Below are 12,577 nucleotides of genomic sequence, written 5' to 3' on the forward strand. Positions count from 1 at the left end.
CAACAAGTATATTTTAAAATAAAGTACGTTTCTAATCCTATGAAACTTGCCTTCTACTTCCGAAGACTCTAGATCGGTAGTGCTTGTTGTCGATAGCATGATCGTATGACGTACGAGACGTGACAGGACAATTCTCATTAATAGTAAGTCGAGCGATACATACTGAAAATTCTCTATCAAACACATCGGCAGCTCAATCGCTAGATCCAGATCCATCGTCGGTATGTTGTTGCTCGGTAGGTGGTCGGAGGGATACGAATTCTTTGAACCAAGTCGCAGTATTTGGACCAATGTAGAGATAGTTCTGACCAGCTTGCACATTTTAAAGCATTCCGAAGTATTCTGAACAGGTCGACCTGTTCCACAGCACTTACGAGCATTCAAGCGTCGCCCGGAATATATGGAGCGTATTGGAGCCAGCACATTTGGGCAAAGTTTTGATAGCTTCGAAATCTTTTGGAGCATCGAAAAAAGGTTGGAAACTCCTTTGTAATGGAATTCAATATTTTTGCGTTCACACTAGATAGAATACTTCAATCCACTGCAAGTTTCTGATAACTTCAATCCACTGCAAGTTTCTGATAACTAATAATTCACAATGCAAATGCTTCGTGCCTTTATACTTGGAGGTAATGCGAAAGCCCAATTTCGATGTCAGACCCTACTAAGATCTATTTACGACGTCGTAAATCAAGACTTATAATAATTCACAATGCAAATGCTGCATACTTTTATACTTGGAGGTAACGCAATAGATTATCTGGGACTGTAAATATGGCTAGAAAAATATGGCCGAGTTCTTATCGAACTGCAGTTAAAAAAAAGACACCGCTGGCTTTACGTAACCCTCGATTGTACAAAATTACATACATTACCGCACAAAGTTCCGGTAGATTTACATCGTTTCACTTCCGCCGGTTTCAACACCACGTGCGCTGCCATGCTGTGGCGATAGAACATCAACATGCAACACTTTCATTTTAACAACTTGCGTGCTCTGCATTTTCATGTTAAATATTCTCGAACAATTTTTGGGAGGCGGGCTTTGGAGGAAAGTTCCAAACTGGAGAACCATCGAAAATGACAACATCGTAAAGTTAACGGCTCTTGATAGGGAGCCGGGAGGTGAAAATCTATCAAGCATGTCTGCTGTCTGTGCCTATGTGTGACCTAACGGTTATTGTTGTCTTGTTTCCTTCTCGAGCGAGGCTTCCATACCACGGTGACGTTTCACTTTCGATAGCTCCGTGTCCCAGGCCAGGCCCCGTTGTGCATCCCCTGGTCCGTTCGATGCGCGCTACGATGACCATGAACCCTAGGCATCCACCAGTTTTTTTTTTCTTCCCACCGGTATCCCCAACCGAATAGATTGGGAACGTTGAACAGCCCCATCCCATCCCGCCATTCCTTCCCGCCCTTCGAATGCACATTCCCTTTCGTTAGTTTTGCCGTTGGTTCGATTGGATGATTCTGGCCCGCTGGGCTTCACTTTCGTACTGATCGAGCCCTGGGTCGAGCAACTGTACACAAATCAAAGTGGTCGAACAGGTTCGAGGGACTTCGGGGCAATCATCGTATCAGACGTGCTTCACCTTGGCCGAAACACAATACCGTTAGTAGCAGAAGTTGATGGTGGAGGTTGTAGCGTTTTGTTGTGATCTCGATGGATAGTCCGTTCGTATTTGAAGATCTAGAGAGGGTCTAGATAATGACTGTTGGGCTTGAAGGAAGAGCCAGTCGACAGTCGAAGTTCCGTGCCATTGACGAAGGGTGCCCTTTCGAGATGCCTTCACCTTCAACCGTCTCAAAACGGTTGGGATTTTCTCTTCACTATGTTGTACTGTTTACACTATCGGATCTGAATACGGTAGAGATCATTTATAGCGTCATTAAGATAAGCCTGTTTTGGTCGGAGTTACAGCTAAGATAAGCATGAAATGACGTTTAAAGAGATTGTTTTTATAGAGTCGTTAGTTTCGGAAGATAATTTGGAATATGAAAAGAACCAAGATCACTGTCTTATATACCTTTTTTCCAAGGATTTCTATTTTTGTAGAATTGTTGCATCGTTATAGTATATCCAGTATGCAAATGTAAGCAATACACAATTATTTCCTTGGATCAGCGATCCGTACGTGTTTGGTTTCGATCGACCAAAACATCGAATCATCGGCAGGTCGTGATCGATACCCTTCCATAGCAGCACCCCTACCGAAACCACTGAGGTCATTATCGTGCCAATGGGTGCAGCAATGGAGTACGTTTGTCTGATGCGCTTCTACCGGTCTCCATAGTACCACCAGCACCAGCTGCTTCAGTACCGTACCTGCTATTGAGCAACAAAACGAACGATAACTTCAGAGAAAAGGGCATCCGATTGCTAATAATTATGCGGCTTCTTCTCGCCATTGCAATTGACGATGCATTAGGGATGCGAATGGTGGTGACATAAGCCATACTGCTTAATACATTTTTTTGCCTATCGGTTGCTGACTTCCGCCAAGGACGATTGGATCGATCTTGTCAGATTAATTAATGAGCTGGTAGAGCCAAGGGATCTTCCAAAGGGAAGGCAGAATGAGATGAGATTAAGCTTCTATTGCTGTGTTGACTATATCGTTTTTAATTATGAGAAGTAACTGTCTTCTATCTTAAAAGTTATAGAAGGGAAGTTATTACATCAGTAACTTCAGTAACTTTGGGGTAATGTAATTCTTTAAATTTAAACTCATCGAAACTCTTGATGATATGAGTTGTAACTTTCCATATTTATAAGGCAGATTAAACCTGTTATGCTAATGTACGAAAGATGTAAGATCTTATGATTTTCCTTATTTAAAATACAAGAAGAAGACCCTTATGACCTCTTGAGAAGGAAGACTCAAGAGGTCAATCTTAAGACAATCTAATCAAACATGTGGTAAAATTAAATCCTATGCATATGGGTGGTAAAGCATAGTTTGTCGTTATAACAAAACAGTGATCAGTGATATTTGATAATTGATTAACAAAAAATGTTGACAATAATTTAAATTTCAAGACATTCAAAGACAATACAATTTAAAAAATATCCACAAAATCTGGAGTAATAAGAAGGTTAAGAAAAGAACCAAAGTTAGCAGGTAAGATCGAGCTACATATGTAAGACCTTGATTGACCCTTATACTAACAATTATTCGACACTTAGTTAGTATTCTTATCTTATTCTTCCCGGTCGTGAAGACAGACTATCAAACTACATTGTATGAGCAAGTCTCGTAATCGATTAAATGGCCGGCGTGACCTGAAGGTCATTAAGCCAAGAAGAAGATTCTTATTCTTAGCATCAGAGACACATATTCGAAGCATGGAAAGATTGCAAAACTGGTCCATGCGTCTAATCGTAGATTGTTATAGGTATACTTCAGCTTCTGTCATGCTGAAATCACGAGATTTATAACTATAGAACCTGGTATTGCTGGTAATCCAGCTGAAAAGAGTCTGCACAGCTTTGAGATATCTCATTTGTTTATTGTTGTTTATTGTTTATTAAAACTGTTTGCCTCACAGGCTATACAAAAAAAGCTTTTGTAACCACTATTAGGGGATTTTTCAATACAAATTTCCCTAAGGCATATACTAAGGTACTACTTAGTTCTCAGATATTGTCAATAGTGATGTGCGAGGAAAGGAACAAGGAGAGTCACCAAAGAAGCTATTAGGAAGCTAGTTGGAATACAGCCTCGAATGGGATGGGAACTCGAATCCGGATCGGATTCTGGGATTCAATTCCTAACCGGACTCAATCCCTGATGAGGACCATAGATTGAAAAAATTGCACACGACACTAACGAGGATGCAAGGAAGAGGAGTCACGTAGACGAGAACGAAAATGGGACACAGAGACATTGTAGTCGAACAGGTGGTACGCGTTGTTGGAGGGCGATAGCGCTCTTAAAAAAGGTTCGTTTGAACCGTATCGCGTATGGCGGGATGGGATGTGTTAAGGGAGGTCTATCGCGTAGACGGCGGGATGGAGCATAAAGGGCTGATGGCTGATGGCTGACAGAAGAGAAGGAACATCCAGATCATTGGAGAGGAGATTTGCGATAAAGCATGATCGGAGGTGGGAGTGACGGGCTTCTATAGAGTCCAGCCCAAGAAGTCGACAGCGAACAGGATAGGATGGAGGGATCAGTTGATAACCTGCAAGGAAGCGTCGAACAGCTACTCGTGTGAATTTTCGCTGTACCTTCTCCAGCCTGGCCATTGCAGTCGAGCCTGGGGGAGACCAGACAACGGCGGCGTAGTCCAAGCTAGATCGGACCCAGCAACAAAACAAAGCCTTCAGTCATAAGGGGCCTCTAAGTTCTGAGGACAGTCTAACAATCAGACCCAAAGCTTTATTGGACTTGGCCACAACGCGATCAATATGTACGTTAAAAGAGAGAGTCTCGTCCAGCCACACTCCCAAGTCTTTCACGGAAGTTACTCGACCTATGGCTGTGTCATGAAGGGTGTAGTTGTGATGGATCTTAGAAGATCTCCCAAACGAAATAACAAAATCATTTATCAGGACACAGATTAAGGCCATTGTTAAGAACCCCACGGAGTAGGTATTAAGGGCATCTTGAAGGAGACAACAATCAGCAGACGGACTCACAGGAAGGGAAATTTTTAGGTCGTCCGCATAAAGCAGATGACCATCAGGGGGGAGGGTATACACACAATCGTTAACAAATAACAAAAATAGAAGTGGGCTAAGGGCACTCCCTTGAGCAACCCTAGAAGGACCTTCAAAGGAGTCGGAAAAACAGAACAACACTTTAACTTTATACGATCTGCCTTGAAAATATGAGCCAAACCAAGACAGCAGTTAACCCCCGACACCAAGCTTTGCAAGTTTGGACATCAGAAGATCAAGCGGTATGCTATCGAAGGCTGCTCTAAAATCCGTGTATATGACATCGGTTTGACAACCGGACACCATAATGATCCCGATCTCGGATCGACCCCGAATTGAATCCCGGATCAATGCAAGATTTGGAAACTGAATTCCGCGAATAAAAGTACAAATTAGGAGCAGAATCCGGATTCCGAATAGGATGAATAAAGGCTTCAGGTTTATTAATAAGTTCCGGATTGGTTGGATCCTCGGACAGCGTTTTCTAAATAATTCTCGTATATGTATTTGACCCTGCCGAACCTATGCAGGGAAATGAGGTCATCATAAAATAACTGTAGGAACAAGTTGAAGAAGTACTTGTTCCTACAGCGTCGATCTTAAGGTGTCTTTCTAGCAGTGCTTAGTCAACTCCAAATAACCCAAATTATCACCGCCTTAGCCCGCGGATGCTCTGTTTTAATCCAGCAATCGAATTGATTTAGTCACCTTCATATAATTGAACTGTCCTAATCTCTGTATAATTGAACTGTCCTAATAATCCTAAGTTATTGACTTAGGATTAATATTTAGAAAATGGTCGATCTTAAGCCAATAAATTGCGTAGATTAAATTGCTGTATTGCATTTAGATAAACTATCTAAGTTATATGTAAAAAAGTAACGGTTATTGTGCAGCGCATCCGTTGCAGCAGCAGAAGCGTTTGAATTCGTAGAATCGAAAAGCTGTTATCGTTGCAGTGTGCACATCCAGCAGCGCTGGTCAGCGGTCTGGTCGAAATTATATCCATACCCACAAGGTCATCATAATGCTGTGTCATCATAGTGTCATCATATCACAGCACATACCGCACCCCGAACGGCTGTAATATATGCCTTCCTTACAATGCATAAACCGCAGCGTGTCAGCGAGCGTCGCTCGCGTCGGCCAAATCAAACCTCCCTTATCAACTTGACACGACACGCGGCGACCCGCTGCGGCGCCAAAGTTGCTTAGCTATGCAGCGGAGATATACGTACACGGCCCCATAATTTGCGGACATTAGTTGCAATAATAAATCGGATTCTTCACGTTTGCCAAGCGGGCAGCTGAATCGCGACAAGGAAGTTGTTTTGCGCTGGGGATGGTGTGAAACACGTTTGTCACCACAGTCGCGCCATTACTCTTATCGGTACGCTGGCAAATCTGGCTTGCCGGTCAAGTTCCGGTCATTTGCGAACCGTAGATATCATCGTCAACGGTTCGCGTTGCGCGGTCCGGGCTTTGCTGACGGTGCTGGCTGAAATGTGACCAGGCCCGAGGACCAGACTCGCAAAACTCGTCGATCGTTGCTGCCGGTTCGTCTGAATGTGTTCTGACTCACTCGGGTTCGCCTAGTTAGGTGCTGGAGACTGAGGCTGAAAAAATAGAATATCGAGTTTTGCTGACATGAGAAATGGGTGAGAAAGGGTAAATTACAATGTAAGATTTTGGGTTTTTTTTGCTTATTAAACAATGCACTTTTTTTCCCCCGATTCTGATGCGATGAGGCATGGAGATATGCAAATGGGGTTTTGCGAATTGCCTTTGATATTGTGGATGGAAAGTGACGCACAAAATCAGGGCACTTCAAACAATCAGTCGTTAATGGGTTGAAGTTTTTTGAAAAGATGCAATCATGCTGCATTCGATCAATTATGCATGGTAGGGTGACAACGGCGCCGATCTCCACACGGCAGAACTGAAATCCAAATCCCATCCGAGCAGTCCCTCCGTAGTGAGGACTGATCATCCAACTATGCGGTATCAGCAAGCCTAGTAAGCCCTTCGACTTCTGGCGTGATCTAGCAAAGATCGTTAACCAAAGAAGAAGAAGAAAAAGTATTCAAAACTAAAGAACCAGCAACAAAATAAAAAATCTCTCTTAAGTTTCTCTAATGGGCTGAAAGAAGTGTCCTGTCGCATCCATAGTTTAATTAAATGAATTTTGTATATAAATTATTTCTATATTTTTTCTCGCATTTTGCAGATGTTATTGATTTGATGAAGGATGTATTTTATCATTGTAGTTGTACATACTATGCACTAGTATTCATAAAACTGTGTTTTTTAAATAATCATTTTTTCACAGTTTTCACTATTTTGACGAAAAAATTTTAATGTTTCTTACAGTTTTTATATGTTTCTTACAATTGGCTTTTCGATTTGAATAATAAAAACTCCCATTCTCAATTATTTTTCCTTTTTATATTCTAATTGCATATGTTTATGTTGTTTAGTACATACTTTCATGTTCAGCTTGATTATATTGCTGTTATCTATAGTAGATTATCTATAGTGTTACATTAATTTTTGTCATACTGGTTTTGCGCTTTTATTATTATGATACACTTTTACAACATTTTACTACAGAAATCATCAAACCTTATAATATCAAGCTTGCTTTTTTTGGCTACCCATAAATGGAGTAGTTCAACAATAAATTTCATTAATTTTATATTTTACTTTGCCGCCTTACCACCGTTTTGTTTAGTATAACAACAAATTTGTATTCCTGTTTTTATTGTTATCTAATCTCTAAATATTTTATGATTGTACATTCCATCTAGATTTTTTTTTGAAAATTTGATAATTGTAAACTATCCATAACTTGCTCTTCGAAATTTTTAAAACGAAACAAAGCTCTGTTTGTTCATAGTTTGAACAGTTTGATAAATAATTTCAAACTGATAGTATAAAAGTTCTGTATAGATGTCGAAATATTATAACAGCTTTGTATTTATTATTTAAATTCCTCACTCATTTCCTATTTATTATTGTTCTTAACGTTTAACGTATGTAAACACCCGCTAAGCCATCCCGGTATTAATAAGGCATGCATTTTTATTCCTGCATCGCCATGGGAATGACTGCTTATGTTGTCGATTAATTATTGATCATCAATCATCAATTAATCAAATTATATTTAATTGCTATCATTCTATAACTACTGATAGTACCATCAATAATTGATTAAATTATATTTTAAACTACAATATTTTATTTTTATCTAACCGAGTATGCCCGGGATAAGGCAAAGAATAAGGCGGAAATGCCTTATCAATAAAATTTATTCAACACAAGCGGTGTTGACAATACGGCACTGGACCGTCATAATCAATTATAAATAAATAAATAAATAAATAAATAAATAAATAAATAAATAAATAAATAAAAAATTTTTTTATTTTTATGGACTTCCACAATTTTTGTTGACTTATTGATAAGCACGTAGATTGGTAGCACAACGTCAGTAATGCCACTAAGACCGCGCCTTGACAGTATTATTAGTTTTGTTATACTTTTCTAACATCCATTTCCATAACCTTTCCACTTTCTGAAAAGTTTCATTATTACACAGTGGGTTTTAAATTTCTGCTACCTATGTGAAGCGTAATTTTTTCTCTTCACTTACTCATTTATTGAACATGGTATGGAAGTCTCATCTTCATTACAAATACAAATTTTTTAAAGGGTATTAAAATTTCATTTATTTATATAAATTGTATTTTTACATGTGATACCAAACTTACTACTAATGAAATGTGAAAAATACCATATGAGTCTAAAAATTAAAAAAAATTATTTAAAATTTCACTTAAATTAAAATTAAATGGCTTCTACTTAAACAAATATCGTTTTGAGTGGTTTGATTTTATTTAGAGGGTTTCAGACCATAACATTTCCCAAGAAAAAAAAAAGATAAAGTGCGTGTAAAAATGTATAAAAAATGTGTATATTTAAATTACGATTTAAATAAAGCCTAATATAAATTTTAGCAATCTTCTATTGCTTTTATTTTATTCTAAATAAAGAGACGTTTGTGATGTTATGTTGAGGGATTGTATTAATGTAACATAAAAGATGACAACATTCCCCTGCCTTCTGTCCATTACACATAAAAATCCTCACAATTTGTTAAGCACTGTTTGCACCCTATCCCCCATTCCCAGCCCCTTCGCCCCTGAATTGAAAAGCTTTATGTTAAATCTTCGTCTACCGATCGATGATACATTTCCCTACAGGGCGTCCGAGAGTCGTAAACCTAAACCGAAGCCAGCAAGAAAACTGCACACTGCACATGCAACCCACCCTGCATCACTTTTCATGATCACCATGATCGACATGTTTTCGCTTTCCGCCACAAACACACGCACACACACACACACTGGCAAACACGCAACATTATCCAAGCATCGTGTCCGAGCGGTCGTTTCGTAATTTGTGACCGCCGAAAGGTTTTGCCAGAGGGTCGCACAGCAAACATGGGGAAGGCTCACCGTTGTTACATGTGTTCGAAACTGACCGCATGTATGTAACTTTCCTCCAGCAAACATCTTCCCCGCCGACCACCGACCGTTCGTGGCCCATCGGGCAGATCGCAACGCTGTGATCACTTTCCGAAGCGAAAGTGGGTCCGAACGGAAGGCCACACGATGTGTAAAGGTGGGGAAAGCCGGTCGGCATATGAGGAAGGTGGTGGTGGTCCAACCGAGTTTTCCATCGTATTGTATAATCATAACTGGCGATGCCGATGGTCGGCGTGGTGAGAGGGAGGTGCGTTAGGGGTTGCGGCCACCGGAAACGATCTTCTCCTTCACCCCCCGGGCTTTGATATCATTTTCCATCGCTGCAACGAATCGTTTAGTGCAATGCAAAGTAGGAAGGGAGATAAAATGCGTGAAAAAAGATAGTTTAAGATAAATAATTCATAGGAAACTACAAAGTGAGTAAGAAAATTACAGAAAAGCAATGAAATAAATTGCAAATTAAATGCAAATAAAATGCAAAACCAAAACAAAAAACAAATGAAAGCAGTAACAAACTCAAAAAACTAAACACAATTGCACATTATCAATCTCTGTGTTACATAGTTGGGTGTAATAATGTTATTCCTTTTGTGCAGTGATAAATTCATTACATCAAACATATTTTCTTTCCACATTTCTTCGCTCTTTTGCTTCATCTCCATTGCTTGGCTCGGCTAAGTGCAACGGAACGAAGAGCGCCCGCGAACTGAAGCAAAGCGAAGAAAGAAGCACAATAAGAAAGCTTCTCTGGCGTGGCGAAGATGCTTCGCGTGGCGAGATGGCATGAAATGAATGGGGAAGAAAGTCGAATGCCAAGAAAAGCATCCCTCTTTGGCTTTTGTTTCTAAGCGCCAGCTTGGGCGCAACGAAGGAAGATGGAAGGGTAACAGTTGCCAAGTGGCCCTTCCGCACATGTACAGCTTTTTACGGCAATTACACCTTGATTGCGAATGAAATCGAAAGGAAGGTGTGTGTGTGTGTGTGTGTGTGTGTATGGGTAGACAGTAGTAGTCTAGGGGTCCATCGCACTTGTAGGGCTCTCTCCCTCTGTCAGGGTCTTGGTTTTGCTTCCTGCTTTGCCTTAGTTGGCATGGCACGATGTGCTAAGATAAATACATCCATTGGACACTGTACCGCGGTGCAGAGTATATGGAACTGCAAATGAAAGAGATTTCAAGTTTTTTGTTTCTGTGGTTCAAACACCCTTACAGGGTCCACCCTGGGGCGCCCCTAGCCTTTGGGCTTCAAATTGCAGTCGATTCCGCCTTCCGCCTTTGGAATTGCAACCATTTTGCACGTCACGTCAAATTCGAAACATCCAGCGGAGGGAAAAAAAAGAAAAGTGAATCTTCCACGGTCAGCAACTACAAATGTCGCACGTGTACTCTCATTTTCGTACCGTTACCGTCATTACATGGTTACATATTTGGGTAGACAGTGTATTCGTTTCATTCAACGTTCCCGGAAGGTGTGATGTAGTCGCGATCAGTTTTTTTTCTCTCCTTTGAAAGATAGTTTAGGGTGCGATCTTGCCCCGAGGAAATGGGTTGGAATTTTACGATCCCGTGCCGTGCTTCGGCGCTCTTCCTTTGTTGCGATGAGGTAAGAGTTGACATTTAGCGATGTGACATTAAAAGCTCGAGCTAATAGTGATGCGGGCCGCGTACGGTTCGGGATCGCGAAGAGCCCTAAATCTATTGGGTTTGATTTGAAAAAAAAGGGGGATGGTTCGCTAGATTCACGATCCTCCCTTGCGATCCACGGCGAGTTTCGAATGAAGTTTCAATGAAGGTACACGAGGGAGTCAATTTTTTGTTTAATCGATTTATGATCGTTTTGTTCAATTTAATGTATCCCTAGACGTTTTTATGACGCTTGTTTACGAGGTTTTTTCATCTTGGGAACTGATCTGAGGGTAATTTGTGCGGCAATACGAACTATGTCTACATTTTAGTTTTTAATATTTAGGAGAACTTTTATTAATAGTCCCTTTTAGTTCAGGTGGAAATGACACACCACCGTTCTAGTTAAAAAATACCAAAAATCCTACTGAAGAGGTTTTTAGTATAACTACCGTAAACCTTGTAGTATATAGATTATAAGGAGTTGCACAATGCATTTTAATTTTTAATTTAAATTTTAATTCCATAACTGTCGGTTCTCCGGGCAATTGTTTTCAAATTCTCTTGCTACTCTATTTTGTTAGGTTAGGTTTTTCAGGATATCTTCTTGACACATTTATTACTTGTAGGATAAAATCAATATTCCAGGAATTAGGCCACCGTTAATCAAAATGACGTCTTAAAAATAACAAGTAGACCTAACCACTAACCAAGAAGGGTGGATTAATTTTTGATCATTTATTCTAGAACATCAGAGCCACTGATAGTACAAATATCTGAAATTGGGTAGAAATAAAAAAAACTGTTACTTTAAGTTGCAAGAAATCGAGCCTAGCCAACATATAGCATTTATATACTTATTGAAGTCGTCCAAAACTTCACCTATTTGAGATGAAGAGAGATGAAGTCTGTCAGTCATACTATAGTTTGGGAAGACTTCACCAGTAAAACCGATCTGGAGGGCCTCATCAAGCAAAGACCCACTCTTGGTCAACACTTTTGCTTTTGATGTGCTTCGATATCCATTCCGCCTAGGCTACTGATGGTGTGACGGATGAATTTGGGACAATGCTTATATGTATACCTTTATAGTCCCAGTACCCACATAAGTGTCTGAGGCATGGAATTTGTCAAAAATTGGGCTGCATTGAAAGATCTTTTTGGGTCGTCCACGGGATAAAGTAATGGCGGACACATCAACGCCAGCACGGCCGGGATAATGGGTGTGCTATTAGCAAATCTGCTAAGCCATTAGATGACTGTCGTGACTTACAAGGTCGTCAAGTCAAGAAGAAAGGGACGTCTTATAACTTTAACTCTTCAACAATTTTGAAGATTTATTGAATTGTCTGAATCAAAGCGTAGTTTCTTAGTTGCCACAAAAATTATCTTGTCATCAGCAAAAGATTGACATTGTTGGATTACATCAATATAATAACAAGAATTGGTTCATGCATATAACCTAGTGAGTCCTCAAGACTGCTAATAGTTGCTAAAATCTTCCCCTTCTTCTTGGCTTAATGACCTACTAGGTCAGGTCGGCCATCGAATGGCTTACTAGACTTGCCGATACCTCGTAGTTGGACAGTCAGTCAGTAGTAGTAACATCTTCCATAGATCTTTATTTCTGACTTCAAGAACATTGTTACCACCAGAGCTGAAACTCTGTAACATATTCATTGCAAGCTCATTTCACCTAGCTGTTAATCTCCAGAAGTCTAGATCTCTAGGACCCATTTTTTTCT

At 40.1% G+C, this 12,577-nt stretch overlaps 2 protein-coding genes across 2 annotated transcripts in view; both read left to right on the forward strand.

The window, feature by feature from the left end:
• The window catches only part of LOC126567469 (cytochrome P450 6g1-like), a 243,540-nt gene that overhangs the window by 65,711 nt on the left and 165,252 nt on the right, over nt 1-12,577 (forward strand). The gene's annotated exons all lie outside the window — the stretch shown is intronic.
• LOC126556500 (uncharacterized) overlaps nt 1-12,577 on the forward strand; it is a 518,397-nt gene that overhangs the window by 61,401 nt on the left and 444,419 nt on the right. The window lies entirely within an intron of this gene.

This window comes from Anopheles maculipalpis, chromosome 2RL (genome assembly GCF_943734695.1).
Source record: "Anopheles maculipalpis chromosome 2RL, idAnoMacuDA_375_x, whole genome shotgun sequence".
Classification (NCBI taxonomy): domain Eukaryota; kingdom Metazoa; phylum Arthropoda; class Insecta; order Diptera; family Culicidae; genus Anopheles; species Anopheles maculipalpis.